Genomic DNA, 14,940 nt, shown 5'->3' with positions numbered 1-14,940 from the left:
CTCCCACTGTCTCTCTATATCCCCTGCTCTCTCTCTCACACTCTCTCCCCAATGAACCCCGCCCCCCCCAGCATTACACACACACACACACAAAAGCCAAATACTGTAGTACAGTATATGCACCCGCACCCCCTGACACACTTCCCAGGTCACAGCACAGACACACAGGTGTACTCATTACTCACTGACACACTTCTGCAGAGTGCGCACAATGCCTGCTACCCTCTCCAGCCGCGACCTCCAAGCTACAACTCCCCTCACAGCCGCAAAGCCGCCTACTACCTCCGCAGTGCCGCTACCCTGACACCCACCACTGCACTCAACTCTCCGCCGCTGCCTGCTACAGTACTTCAGCACCTGCAAGGACTACCGGTACTTTATTGACAAAACACAGCATTGACCAAAAATATTGTACAGTACATTACAGCACTTCATTTTTCTTAAAACATACAGTACAGTACAATACAGTGCAGGAGAAGTGTTACAGTATTTACAGTATGCATGTACTGTACATTACATTACATTCAATGACGTCAGGCAAGACCCTGTACAGATGGTTTGCAGTTTGTCTGGGGACTTAACGTAGAATACAGTATAATAATAAAAAAGTACAGTAATTCAATCAGTCCTAACACAGTATTTTAAGTAAAGTACAGTACAGTATTTTACAGTAGGTGACAAGAAAGCTTTTTCCAAGGCAGTGGGTCTCTCTTTTGTCCCAAACACGCTTGATTTTGCTCATGGTAGAGTGGTATGGGGAGAGAAGAAAAAAAGAATAGCGTTAGTACTGAATGGTCACAAGGATTTCAGGGGGGGGGGGGGGAGGGTAGACACATGTTGGCAGGGGAAGAGGAGGGGATAGAGGGAGAGAGATACAGTAATGTACAGTAAGATCATTGGTGACATTTACAGTATTAGAGATCGATGGTGGGTTTTTGGCGATTTTTATCGCCAAAACGGCCGTTTTTTCATTGTTTTCCCAAATCCATTTTTGTAATGGGTGGCGATTTGCGGCATACTGTAAATCGCACTTTTCTAAAAGTGCGATTATTTTTAACTCCGGAATTCGCATTCGTGTGCTTTATTTTAACATTCTTTTTACAGGTGGGCTACTAGTCCCAGCGGGCCCATTAATGCCACGCATGCTGGGACTTGTGGTTCCCCAAGTCCCAGCCTGCTGGGGAGGTCTGCTGGCACTTGCAGTTCTCCTGTATTAAGCAATGCTAGGAATGACAATTTAACCCTATCAGGCCGGCGTCCAATGGCCAGGGACGCCGGTGACAGCCCCAGGCTTCAGCCCTGGACGGGTGAAGGCTGGGGGGGGGACCCCTTTATTGGGGGGGTCCCCACTCCTCCAGGTACCACTTTTCATGCCGGAATACACACCTCATTAAATATTCTAGTTCTGGAAAAAAAAGCGATTTAAAAAAACGGCGATAAAGGGCGATTTGAGCAAAAATCGCATTTTCGGAAAAACGGTAAACACAATAAATCTCGCCCCATAAACTTACTTTTTTCCATTTCATTGCCTGTCCTTTGCTCTCTGTCCCAAACACGCTTGATTTTGCTCATACTGTAGTATAGTGGCATGTGGTGGATAAGGGGAGAAGAAAAAAGAATAGCGTTAGTACTGAATGGTCACAAGGGTTTCGGGGGGGGGGGGGGGGGAGACACATGTTGGCAGGGGAAGGGGATGGGAGAGAGGGAGAGAGATACAGTAATGTACTGTACAGTAAGATCATAAACGTACTTTTTTTCCATTTCATTGCCAGTCCTTTGTTCACTGTCCCAAACTCGCTTGATTTTGCTCATGGTAGAGTGGCATGTGGTGGATACAGTAAGGGGAGAAGAAAAAAGAATAGCGTTAGTACTGAATGGTCACAAGGGTTTCGGGGGGGGGGGGGGAGACACATGTTGGCAGGGGAAGGGGATGGGAGAGAGGGAGAGAGATACAGTAATGTACAGTAAGATCATAAACGTACTTTTTTCCATTTCATTGCCAGTCCTTTGTTCACTGTCCCAAACTCGCTTGATTTTGCTCATGGTAGAGTGGCATGTGGTGGATACAGTAAGGGGAGAAGAAAAAAGAATAGCGTTAGTACTGAATGGTCACAAGGGTTTCGGGGGGGGGGGGGACATGTTGGCAGGGGAAGGGGATGGGAGAGAGGGAGAGAGATAATGTACAGTAAGATCATAAACTTACTTTTTTTCCATTTCATTGCCAGTCCTTTGTTCTCTGGCCCAAACACGCTTGATTTTGCTCATGGTAGAGTAGAAAAAATAATAGCGAGGGAGAGATACTGTACAGTACAGTACACATGACAATCTGTAAGAGTGTTGTACAGTAAGATCATAAACTTACTGTACTTTTTTCAGGCCAGTGGTTCTTCCTTGTTCTCTGACCCAAGCAAACTGCAATGTGTAGTACATGTCAAGTAAACATTGAAGGGAGGGAAATACAGTAAGTTGTGAGGTGGACAGCGAGTAAAAGGAGAGGTACTGTACTGTACAGTACAGTATACTGTACTGTAAGAGACTGCTGCGAGGGGTTCATTTTTACAGGTACAGTACTTTATACTGTATTATACAGTACTGGAGAATCTACTTAGCAGTTGCATGCCCATTTCGCTCAATGACGACAGGCAAGACGGTGTCCAGATGGTTTATGTACTTAATACACTGGACACGTGTCAGTTTTTTTTCCCAAAAAGTCCTGATCCCATCCAAAAGTTCTTGTTTATTTTTCGGTTTCACTTCATTCCTGATGAACTTCTTCATTTGTGCCCAGACCATTTCAATTGGGTTCATGTCCGGTGACCTAAAGTATACGTAGTACAGTACATACAAAAGTTAAGTACTACTGTATTAACATACTGTACAGTACAGTAGTAATAAAATCACGACTGTACAATAAGTAGTGTACTGTAGTTCAGTAAATGCTGTTCGAATAATACTCACTCTGGTGGTGTGCGTTGCCAAATTATTCCTCTCTCTTCCATGTATTTTGCAGAAGCAGAATGTTTTGGGTCATTATCTTGGAATACTCTGTGTCCAGATGGATAGTATTTTCTGATAAATGGCACCAAAACACGATCGACTATTTGTTCTTGGAAGAAGATCTTATCCATAATCCCTACAGAGATACAGTACAGTAAGATGCCATTAACATGTACACATTTCAGGGTTCTGAGTTGTTTAAAACTACAATACAGTAGAAATGTACAGTACAGTACCTTCAAAAACTAACATAGGTCCAGCACCCCTGCGAGATATACCTCCCCATACGTGGACTTTTAATGGAAACTTTGCTCGTGGTTTCAATGAGATAAAGGTAGGTTTGCAGAAGGACATTCTTGAGAACCTCTCCATAGAAACAGAAGTTTCATCTGTGAAAAGTACATCATTAAATTTTTCGGCACTGTCAATCCACTGTTGAGCTTGTATCACTCTCTTTTCTTTATTGACATCTCTTATCATGGGATGCAGCCTAGAGGTACAGTAAGTAAAGAAAAATTAGGACCATTGAGGCATTAAATGCTTATGACTTGCAGTATACAGTATTGTAAAATTAAGGTTGATGTACTGTACAGTACAGTATTTTACATTACCTTGTGCGACAATATCTCCATCCCATTGTTCTTCGCATCCGTTTCACACTGGAAACTGAAACGTCCATATCATAGTCCGAATGAAGAATGTTTTTTATTTTTCCAGCAGTACGCTCATCATCACCACAAGTTAATTCTTCTACAATCTTTTGGACTTTCCTATAGTATAACACAGACAAAAATGATTGTACAGCATACTGTACAGTACAGCAGGCATGCCCAAACTGTGGACCTCCAGCTGTTGTGAAACTACACATCTGTATCTTTCTCTAATAGCAAATCGATGGCACAGCATGATGGCAATTGTACAGTAGTTTCACAACGGCTGGAGGGCCACAGCTTGAAGCCGCCTGGTACAGTACAGTATACAGTAGTAATATACAGTACAGTAATTATAGAATCTGCTAATACTGTATAGAGTACTGTACTTACAATGTGCAGTGAGAAGAAGTTCTGTATCTGGGGCGCATCCTCATAGAAGCATGATTGCGCACAGTCTGTAAATGAACTTCAGTACCACTTTCTTTCAGCCAAGCCTGGATCTCTCGTGTTGTCTTGTTATCTTGCTTCATCTTGACGATGATCTGGCTCATTTCTTTGGTGATTTTTGGCGGCATGTTTAATCTCAGGAACTGTGGAGACAAGATACTGTACAGTAATGTACCGTAAATACAGTACTGACCAGTAATGGAAATTTTGGTACTTCGGCAACAAGTCGACTGGCTGTCAGCCGGGCAGGCAGGAGTGAAGTTGGGGCCGGACGTGCTGCCAGTAGGGTTGCCTTCCCTTAATTAGTGGTATGCGATGCGATGATAATAGACAAGTACCAAATACAGTACAGTCTCCAGGATTAAAGGGATGAGGTGGCAACCCTAGCGGCCGGTAATGTGTGGCTCATAACAACACAGAGCAGGGGGAAGGAGCAGGGACAGGAGAAGGGGAGGCGCAGAGGCGGTCCGCAAGTTGAAAGCACGCGCGGTGTACACACACACACAGCGATGATGGATGAAAAATTATCCATCATCGCTGGCATGCTGGTCAAATCAGCAGACGGGAGACTTTGCTAGTGTTGTGTCTCCCATTGGTGGCCTACACTATACACACTTGGAGATTTACTGTAGATCTGAAAATTGGCAAAAAGTAGCATGATTAAAAAAAAATGGGGTACTTGTGTATTATCAAGGCGCCCACCATTTCCATCGCAGGGCATTGTACAACCAAAAATCGCATCGCATGTGATATGAAGCGATAGGACCGATTTTTAATTGTACAGGCAACCAGATGAGTACCCTGATGGGTAATGACTATTTTAAATGCACCACCATTGGTAACGAGACCCCATTATCAACACCAACCCGAAGCGTGGCGAGCGCAGCCAGCCCGCGAGGGGCGGCGGTACGCGTCCTCTGACCTTTTTATACCCCCACTACACACGTCGGCGTGGAGTTTGGAGTTGATTTTACAGTACAGTATATAGAGCGCAGCGAGCCACTGAACCTGAAGCGTGATGAGCGCAGCAAGACCCGTGAGGGGACGCGTAATACTTGTGAAGTAATGCGCGTGCCCTCGCGGGGCTCGCTGCGCGCGCCACGCTACAGTGTATACTGTACTGTACAGTAAGATCAACTTCACGCCAACGTGGATAGTGTGGGTATGAAAAGGTCAGAGGATGCGTACTGCCGCCCCTCGTACTTACAATACGAACACCCACAGCTAGGGGATTTTGTACACAGCTAGGGTATTTTTTTACACAAATACAGTACAGTATGAGTGCAAAATAGCGAAAAAATACGTTATTTACAGTATTACACCAATTGTATTACGGAGAGAACTAGTATTTAGCAGCCTAAAGTAGCCCACCCTAATAGAGTACTGTCATCGCTAGTCGGGGATCTGCGGCCCATACACACCAGGCAATTTTAACACATTGTACAATATTCTCAATGGCGCTATCTCTACTGCACTGCACTGAACGTGTAAGGCATCAAAAATCACGATATCACTACCACTGTAGATACAGTACTGTATACAGTAAGTCTGCGAAACAGACTCTAGTATTTATGGACAGTGGGGCAGGTGTACTGTATTAAGCTTTAACAAGAGGTACTGTAAATCCAAGGGTGATAAGGAGAGATAAACATCCAGCCAATCACCTCCTAACTGCCATGTTACAGGCTGTGTTTGAAAAAAGTCAGAAAGGAGATGATTGGCTGGACGTTTATCTCTCCTTATCACCCTTGGATTGAATCTCTTGTTAACGCTTAATACTGTACATCTGCCCCAATACTCATAGCGGCAGCCTGCAGTACAGTATCTGAATACAGTATACACAGCAAGCGATGGTATACAGTATTCTGCACCGGGTGCATTTGAACAGTAGGAAAAGAAGGGAAACAGCTTCATTCAGGGAAGGGTGGGAACCGAGCGCTTCCGCGCAGGGACCGTTTTGTAGTGCTGCTTACTGTATACTGTAATGCAGCAATCAGTGAAATGTACAAATGACTGTACTACTGTATAGTGTACTTACTGCTCCAGCGAGAAGATACAGTAGTGTTCTTGCGGAAGGAAGGCAGTATGATGGTAAAACGGTAGAAACACGAACGCAGCAACAACTTGACTTTGGATTCAGCAGAATGAATAGTCCAGGTGTACAGGTAGAATCTCGTGCTTGTATACAGGCAAGAGATGAAGAGACGATCCGTAGCAATTCTACACGGTTTAGATGCAGAAAAAAAAACTGGATTGTTTGACAATTTTAATGTAGCTGAATTTATGCTGGCAGAGACAAAGGAAATCCTTCATGAAGCTGATAGGTGCATTTGAATTATGTACAATTACCAGCGAAACAAAAAGGCAGACTGAAATTAACATACTGTATGACTGCAATCAACATCTTATTGTCTGAGGTGTCGGTCTGTGTCTGAGTTTGGAGAAATCTATTGTTGCTGAAAAAAAACGTTCTCTGTAGCGCAGTACAGTATGTACAGTATGGGTATTAACTATCGTTTTTGTTTGTGGAAAAGTCCGAAAGATTTTGATAAGCACCAACTACTGTAACTGTATTAGTTTAAAAAAAAAAAAAGAACGTTTAAAAAATAAAAATATAATGTAACCAACTGAGGATCGAACTACTGATACTGAGATAGTGAAGCCGTGCCTCTACCCGCTAGGCCACTATTGCCTGTGATTTTACTGCTGGCAGATGGTTAGCATGGCTTCTGCACCAATCAAATACAGTTCATGACCATCCAGTACGTCACTGCGGCTGCGAATAAAAGAAAATAACTCTGTCCGTAAAGTAAGGACAAAATCCGTAGTGTAAAGTATGATACTGTAGGTCCTCAAATAAAGTTTTAAGTAGTCATCCAGCAATAGCAAAGGTTAGCATGTCTTCTGTACCAATTACATACTGTAACTGACCGTACGTAGCTGCTTCTGCGAATAAATACAAAACAATCTGTCCGTAAAGTAAGGACAAAATCCGTAGTGAAAAGTGGCTGGTTAGCAATGGTTAGCGAATTTAATCCCGAAACACGGTCCTCAAGGCAAGGAGTTTTACCTGAAAAGCTAAATCTATTTTGCGAAAAAAAACGTTTAAAAAATAAAAATATAATGTAATCAACTGAGGATCGAACTACTGATACTGAGATAGTGAAGCCGTGCCTCTACCCGCTAGGCCACTATTGCCTGTGACTTCATTCCTGGCAGATGGTTAGCATGGCTTCTGCACCAATCAAATACAGTTCATGACCATCCAGTACGTCACTGCGGCTGCGAATAAAAGAAAAGAACTCTGTCCGTAAAGTAAGGACAAAATCCGTAGTGTAAAGTATGATACTGTAGGTCCTCAAATAATGTTTTAAGTAGTCATCCAGCAATAGCAAAGGTTAGCATGGCTTCTGTACCAATTACATAAATGACCGTACGTAGCTGCTTCTGCGAATAAATACTGTACTAACAATCTGTCCGTAAAGTAAGGACAAAATCCGTAGTGTAAAGTATGATACTGTAGGCCCTCAAATAAAGTTTTAAGTAAGTAGTCATCCAGCAATAGCAAAGGTTAGTATGGCTTCTGTACCAATTACATAAATGACCGTACGTAGCTGCTTCTGCGAATAAATACAAAACAATCTGTCCGTAAAGTAAGGACAAAATCCGTAGTGAAAAGTGGTTAGCAAAAATCCGTAGCGTAAAGTCTTAACGTGGAGCATTAGTCACCCAGTGGTTAAACTATGTATTGCATGGCGTGGTACATAACGCAGGACATAACGTGATCTGCAACTCGCGAGTCAGAGCCCTCAATGGCGCGTTGTAAACCACGATGTACCAGGCCATAATATCTTTAACACAGCTTCATTATCTATACAAATGGACTTACTGTTTATGGTTATATAGGCGTTGTGTAATAGAAAGCCTTGCCTAGAGTTAAACTATGTTTTGCTTGTTTCTTGCCCTATATTTCAGGTTTGGGCTTATGCTCGGATAACTCACGATGATAAACATTGATGGAAACGCAAACAGTCACGGGGTGCATTCTGGGTGGGGGGAAGTAGGCTCTCCCATTGACCACACCCCCACTAGGTTGCCATAGTATGGCACCTCATTGTGCCCCCAAGAGAGGGCATTTCAGTTTCCCCACAATCTCCCTCTGTGTTTTTTTCCTCCTTCATATGTATTCCCCATCCCCATTTCTATAGCGCTTATACTAGAAACCAGGTGTATGTAATTACCAAAGGTACAGGGTACCTGTCGTCCATGCTATCTCTGTCTTCCAAAATGTACACTGACAATGGTTAATATTATATCGATGAATGTGAAGGGTTTAAACTCCCCTCACAAAAGAAAGGTTGCCCTGAAATATTTCTCCAAACTAAAGGCGCAAATTGTGGCAGTGCAGGAGACACACTTTAAAAAATCAGCTCCGCCGCTCTTTACCAACGCTAGATTCCCATACTGTTATATGGCAAATAGTCATGTTAAAAAAGCGGGTGTAGCCATTCTCATTTCACAAAATTGTACTTTCTCTCTATTGAAACAAGTGTCAGACCCTGAAGGGCGGTATTTAATTCTAGTGGGCAAGCTAGAGGATGTAGAGGTTACGCTGGTCTCCTGCTACGCGCCAAACACCAATCAGTTAGCCTTTAGCCGCAAACTGATGGAGATTACACAAAAACATGTGAAGGGAGCTCTGTTGATGTTGGGCGATTTTAACGCTGTATCAGATCCCTCGATAGACAGAACGAGGAAGGCAGGTGTGTCATCTAACTTTCCCCTCAGAGAAAAGTCTAACAATAGTCTGAGATCACTACTAGCAGAATATGAGCTCTTCGACATCTGGCGGACCAAACACCCTGCAGTACGAGACTATACATACTACTCACATGTACATTGTACATATTCCCGGATAGACTTGGCCATTTCAGATAGATGGTCGCTGCCGACATTTAGGAAGGTAGATATCCTCCCCTTAACATGGTCAGATCACTCCCCCCTTTTTTTGTCATGGGACATCACTAAGAGGAGCGTCCAACCGGGTCAGTGGAAGTTGGGGAGACAGTCACTGTCCAACCCAGCAGCACTTCAATCAATTAGTAACACTATTCAGAACTACCTAAGCGAGAATTCCCCTGCAGACACCTCAACATTCAACCACTGGTGCGCCCTTAAATCAGTAGTCAGAGGCTCGGCAATCCAGGTGGCCGCAAAATTAAAAAGGGAGTATAGGAAAGAATTTGAGGAGGCCGAAGCAGAAGTAGTCAGACTAGAGACCCTCCATAAATCCAACCCACTAGACAAAAGCATATTTAAGTCCCTAAAGAGCGCAAGAGACAAATTGAACCAATTCTCCTTGGCTGAGGTCCAACAGAACATAAAGAGACTAAACCAACAATATTATGTCCTAGGGAACAGAGCAGGCCGTCTGCTGGCGCGTAAATTAAGGGGTAGAAGAATTAAAGAAAAAATCCACAACATAGTATCGGACCGAGGCCAGAAAATCACTGACCCAGTAGAAATAGCTAATGAATTCGCTTCATACTATTCCAACCTGTACAACCTCGAGAAAGACCCTTCTACGCCCCAACCTACAGCGGAGGTGATAGCACAGTTCCTTAGGGACCTGAAACTGCCCAAACTAACTCCTGATTCCTGCCTAGCGCTCAATAGACCGTGGTCATTAGAGGAAGTTTCACTGGCAATAGACTCCATGCCCCGTGATAAAGCTCCAGGCCCTGATGGTTACCCCGCAAACTTTTATAAAGCCTTTAAAGCAGAGCTAGCCCCGATTTTAGTCTCGGTATTTAACGAAGCTTCTAACTTGAACTCCTTCCCAAAGGAGATGCTGGAAGCACAAATTATAACTATCCCCAAACCAGGGAAATCCCCCTCCAACGTACAGAACTATAGACCTATCGCTCTACTCAACACAGACATAAAATTGTTTGCGAAAATTGTGGCCAATAGACTATGCCCATTATTGCCAGGCCTCATAGGAACTGACCAAGTAGGATTTGTGTATGGAAGACAGGCCCCTGACAACACACGCAGAATGTTTAACGTGATTGAGCACAACTACAGGTCGAAGGACCCGCTGCTCCTCATGTCCCTGGACGCGGAAAAAGCCTTCGACAGGTTACATTGGGGCTACCTAACAGCAGTTTTACTCCACTTTGGTTTCACAGGCAGGATCTTAGATTCCATTCTGGCATTATACTCATCCCCCTCAGCTAGAGTATTTACTAATGGCTGTCTCTCATCAAGCTTTCCCATAACTAATGGCACCAGACAGGGGTGTCCCCTCTCCCCTCTCATTTTTGCAATTGCAATCGAGCCCCTGGCAGCTAAAATTAGAGAATCCCCTTTGATAACTGGCCCTGAGATTGATGGTCTGACCCACAAGATCTGTCTTTTTGCAGATGATATATTGCTGTGCATTTCGAACCCAGCAACCTCACTCCCAGCCCTGCATGATGTATTGGCGCAGTTCTCTGCCATTTCCTACTATAAGCTGAACGCCAGTAAGACAGAAGTCCTCCCCTTCTTTACACCCCCTGACATATTGGCCAGATTAAAAGATCAATATAGGTATGCCTGGCAGGCACGATCTCTGAAATACCTCGGGATACATCTAGCATCCGAGGCAGACATCTTGGATTGCAACTATGGCCCCCTATTAAAGGCTTTTGAGAACTTAACTAGGGACTGGATGATGCAGGAGGTCTCCTGGTTGGGCCGTATTGCCGCGGTTAAGATGGTTCTCCTCCCAAAATTACTGTATCTCTTCAGAGAGATTCCGAGATTACTTCCCAAGCAATTGTACAATAGAATAAACAGATCCTTTTCTAAATACATCTGGAAAGGCCTTAAACCTAAAATATCTAAAGGCATATTAACACGCCCCAAACTAGATGGGGGAGTTGCTTTCCCAGATATTGAACGATACCATAGGGCGTGTCTTCTGAGCCAAGCAGGAGAATGGTTTGATCAAGTCTCCCCCAAACCCTGGGTATGTATGGAGAAAGCGGAAATCCTGCCCTGTAGCCCAACTGACCTCCTATGGATGCCACCCCGGTCCTTCCTCTCATTGAACGTAAAAAACTCTGCAGTAAAAGCCACGGTTAAAGCTTGGCAGGAGAGTATGTCCAGTAGAGACGACATTACCCTCCCTGCCCCCCCTCTAACTCTGAGGGCAGTGATGTCCCTAATACCAAATTTGAATCTAGGGCCCTGGATAGCTAGAGGCCTGAATACGTTAGGAGACTTGTATAGTGAACACCAACTAGTCCCCTTCACATACCTGCAGGACAACTATAACATCCCTAAGGGGGATTTCTTTAAATACCTACAACTGAGAAGCTGGCTATCCAGTTTCTTCCCTACCCCAAACAGATTTCCCCATATTGCTCCTAACATCCATAGAGCAACTAGTTGCCCTGATCAGAAGGGAGGGATTTCCAAATGGTATGCGATCCTGATTACTCAGGAAAACTCGACCAAACTTAAATCTCAAGCCTTATGGGAAAAGGACTTTCAAAGACCCTTAGAAGAGGAGGAGTGGGATCAGGTGCACAGGTCAACCTTTAAGATATCCAGGTGCATAAACCACTCTGAGATGTTTATCAAACTACTATACAGGGCTTACTATACCCCTGATCGCCAGCATAAAATTTGGCCCAACATACCTAAATCCTGTTGGAGGAATTGCGGGGAAATAGGTACCATTTTCCATATATTCTGGGATTGCCCCAAACTACGACCAATTTGGAAATCAGTGTTTGATATGATCAGTACAGTGGTGGGAATACCGATTGGCGCTAACCCCGAGACAGCCCTATTTCATCTTTACGGAGGTTACCTCTTTAAGGATGAAAGGTACGTGCTAGGACACATCTTAATTGCGACTAAAGCGGCTATAGCCCAACTATGGAGATCAGCGGGGATTCCTAGCCTTGACACAATATGTGAAAAAATCCAGAAGCATTTTATCTTTGAGACGGCGGAGGCCTGGAACCCTGTCTCCATTAGTCCTATGCACATGAAGTGGCAGTGTTGGTCCACTTATAGAGAGGTGATGGGATACACAATAAATAACAATATGGTGGTAGACACCAGACTCTTAAACTCCCCGAGTTCTGAGAATTAGTGCCTCGTGGCAGCCTCTAATATAAAACCTAGTCAGACAAAATGCAAAAGGCATGGTCGCTATGATGTACCCTCCTGGTTTCGAGTAATGTTGTTGTAAAAATGTATAGTTTCCCCCCCCTCCCCCTTTTTCCTTTCTGTATCCCCCCCCCATGTCTATGTCTTTGGTTTTGTTTTTTCTCTTTGGAAAATTCAATAAAGATATTGTTAAAAAAAAAAAGATTTAACTACAAAAGAGGCTCAACACTGTTTAGCTGCCAAAAGCAGTTGGAATTGAGCCTAAACAGTGTGGTAAGTCTTTAGGTGATGGCTATTGTGTCTGTTTGACCTCTTCCAAATGTCTGTACTGGCAATAAAAAGAAAAAGTTTCCAATTTAAATAGCTAGAGAATAAAAACAATTTGCCTGTAATGTGAAAAAACCTACAGCACCTGGTGTTCCCATGTGGTCTCCCACCCAAGTACTAACCAGGCCCAACACTGCTTAGCTTATAAGTTCAGATGAGATTGGGCCTATCCAATGTGGTATGGCTGTAAGTGAGATACAGGCACTTATTTGCCCTCTTCTACTTCTATCACCAGGTAAGCTAATAAAAAAGTTTCCTAACTGTATTGGCTTACTGAAAAAAATCATGTGTTGGTAATGTAAAAAGACCTACAGGACATGATATTAGCAAGGGGTCTTAAATTTAACTACAAAAGAGGCTCAACACTGTTTAGCTGCCAAAAGCAGTTGGAATTGAGCCTAAACAGTGTGGTAAGTCTTTAGGTGATGGCTATTGTGTCTGTTTGACCTCTTCCAAATGTCTGTACTGGCAATAAAAAGAAAAAGTTTCCAATTTAAATAGCTAGAGAATAAAAACAATTTGCCTGTAATGTGAAAAAACCTACAGCACCTGGTGTTCCCATGTGGTCTCCCACCCAAGTACTAACCAGGCCCAACACTGCTTAGCTTCCAAGATCAGACGAGATTGGGCCTATCCAATGTGGTATGGCTGTAGGTGAGATACAGGCACTTTTTTGCCCTCTTCTACTTCTATCACCAGGTAAGCTAATAAAAAAGTTTCCTAACTGTATTGGCTTACTGAAAAAAATCATGTGTTGGTAATGTAAAAAGACCTACAGGACATGATATTAGCAGGGGTCTTAAATTAAACTACTAAAGAGGCTCAACACTGTTTAGCTGCCAAAAACAGTTGGAATTGGGCCTAAACATTGTGGTAAGTCTTTAGGTGATGGCTATTGTGTCTGTTTGACCTCTTCCAAATGTCTGTGCTGGCAATAAAATGAAAAAGTTTCCAATATAAATAGCTAGAGAATAAAAACAATTTGCCAGTAATGTGAAAAAACCTACAGCACCTGGTGTTCCCATGTGGTCTCCCACCCAAGTACTAACCAGGCCCAACACTGCTTAGCTTATAAGTTCAGATGAGATTGGGCCTATCCAATGTGGTATGGCTGTAGGTGAGATACAGGCACTTATTTGCCCTTTTCTACTTCTATCACCAGGTAAGCTAATAAAAAAGTTTCCTAACTGTATTGGCTTACTGAAAAAAATCATGTGTTGGTAATGTAAAAAGACCTACAGGACATGATATTAGCAGGGGGTCTTAAATTAAACTACAAAAGAGGCTCAACACTGTTTAGCTGCCAAAAGCAGTTGGAATTGAGCCTAAACAGTGTGGTAAGTCTTTAGGTGATGGCTATTGTGTCTGTTTGACCTCTTCCAAATGTCTGTGCTGGCAATAAAAAGAAAAAGTTTCCAATTTAAATAGCTAGAGAATAAAAACAATTTGCCTGTAATGTGAAAAAACCTACAGCACCTGGTGTTCCCATGTGGTCTCCCACCCAAGTACTAACCAGGCCCAACACTGCTTAGCTTATAAGTTCAGATGAGATTGGGCCTATCCAATGTGGTATGGCTGTAGGTGAGATACAGGCACTTATTTGCCCTCTTCTACTTCTATCACCAGGTAAGCTAATAAAAAAGTTTCCTAACTGTATTGGCTTACTGAAAAAAATCATGTGTTGGTAATGTAAAAAGACCTACAGGACATGATATTAGCAAGGGGTCTTAAATTTAACTACAAAAGAGGCTCAACACTGTTTAGCTGCCAAAAGCAGTTGGAATTGAGCCTAAACAGTGTGGTAAGTCTTTAGGTGATGGCTATTGTGTCTGTTTGACCTCTTCCAAATGTCTGTACTGGCAATAAAAAGAAAAAGTTTCCAATTTAAATAGCTAGAGAATAAAAACAATTTGCCTGTAATGTGAAAAAACCTACAGCACCTGGTGTTCCCATGTGGTCTCCCACCCAAGTACTAACCAGGCCCAACACTGCTTAGCTTCCAAGATCAGACGAGATTGGGCCTATCCAATGTGGTATGGCTGTAGGTGAGATACAGGCACTTTTTTGCCCTCTTCTACTTCTATCACCAGGTAAGCTAATAAAAAAGTTTCCTAACTGTATTGGCTTACTGAAAAAAATCATGTGTTGGTAATGTAAAAAGACCTACAGGACATGATATTAGCAGGGGTCTTAAATTAAACTACTAAAGAGGCTCAACACTGTTTAGCTGCCAAAAACAGTTGGAATTGGGCCTAAACAGTGTGGTAAGTCTTTAGGTGATGGCTATTGTGTCTGTTTGACCTCTTCCAAATGTCTGTACTGGCAATAAAAAGAAAAAGTTTCCAAT

The 14,940-nt window shown here is 43.1% G+C and overlaps 4 non-coding genes and 1 pseudogene across 4 annotated transcripts; all 5 read right to left on the bottom strand.

Moving 5' to 3' along the window:
- Positions 1–12,666: 12,666 nt before the first annotated feature.
- On the bottom strand, positions 12,667–12,785 carry LOC146010317 (5S ribosomal RNA; annotated as a pseudogene).
- Positions 12,786–13,130: 345 nt separating this feature from the next.
- Positions 13,131–13,249, bottom strand: LOC146012884 (5S ribosomal RNA). Its single transcript, XR_014445879.1, has one exon. It is a non-coding gene; the product is annotated as a 5S ribosomal RNA (ribosomal RNA).
- A 344-nt stretch (positions 13,250–13,593) lies between these two features.
- On the bottom strand, positions 13,594–13,712 carry LOC146017117 (5S ribosomal RNA). Its single transcript, XR_014449991.1, has one exon. It is a non-coding gene; the product is annotated as a 5S ribosomal RNA (ribosomal RNA).
- Positions 13,713–14,057: 345 nt separating this feature from the next.
- LOC146017116 (5S ribosomal RNA) lies at positions 14,058–14,176 on the bottom strand. The gene has a single exon (XR_014449990.1). It is a non-coding gene; the product is annotated as a 5S ribosomal RNA (ribosomal RNA).
- Positions 14,177–14,521: 345 nt separating this feature from the next.
- Positions 14,522–14,640, bottom strand: LOC146012882 (5S ribosomal RNA). The gene has a single exon (XR_014445878.1). It is a non-coding gene; the product is annotated as a 5S ribosomal RNA (ribosomal RNA).
- Between the last annotated feature and the right edge of the window lie 300 nt (positions 14,641–14,940).

This window comes from Crinia signifera, chromosome 6 (assembly GCF_055691185.1).
Source record: "Crinia signifera chromosome 6, ASM5569118v1, whole genome shotgun sequence".
NCBI lineage: Eukaryota > Metazoa > Chordata > Amphibia > Anura > Myobatrachidae > Crinia > Crinia signifera.
The sequence above is the reverse complement of the archived record's forward strand: the minus strand, read 5'-3'. Positions and strand labels throughout refer to the sequence as shown.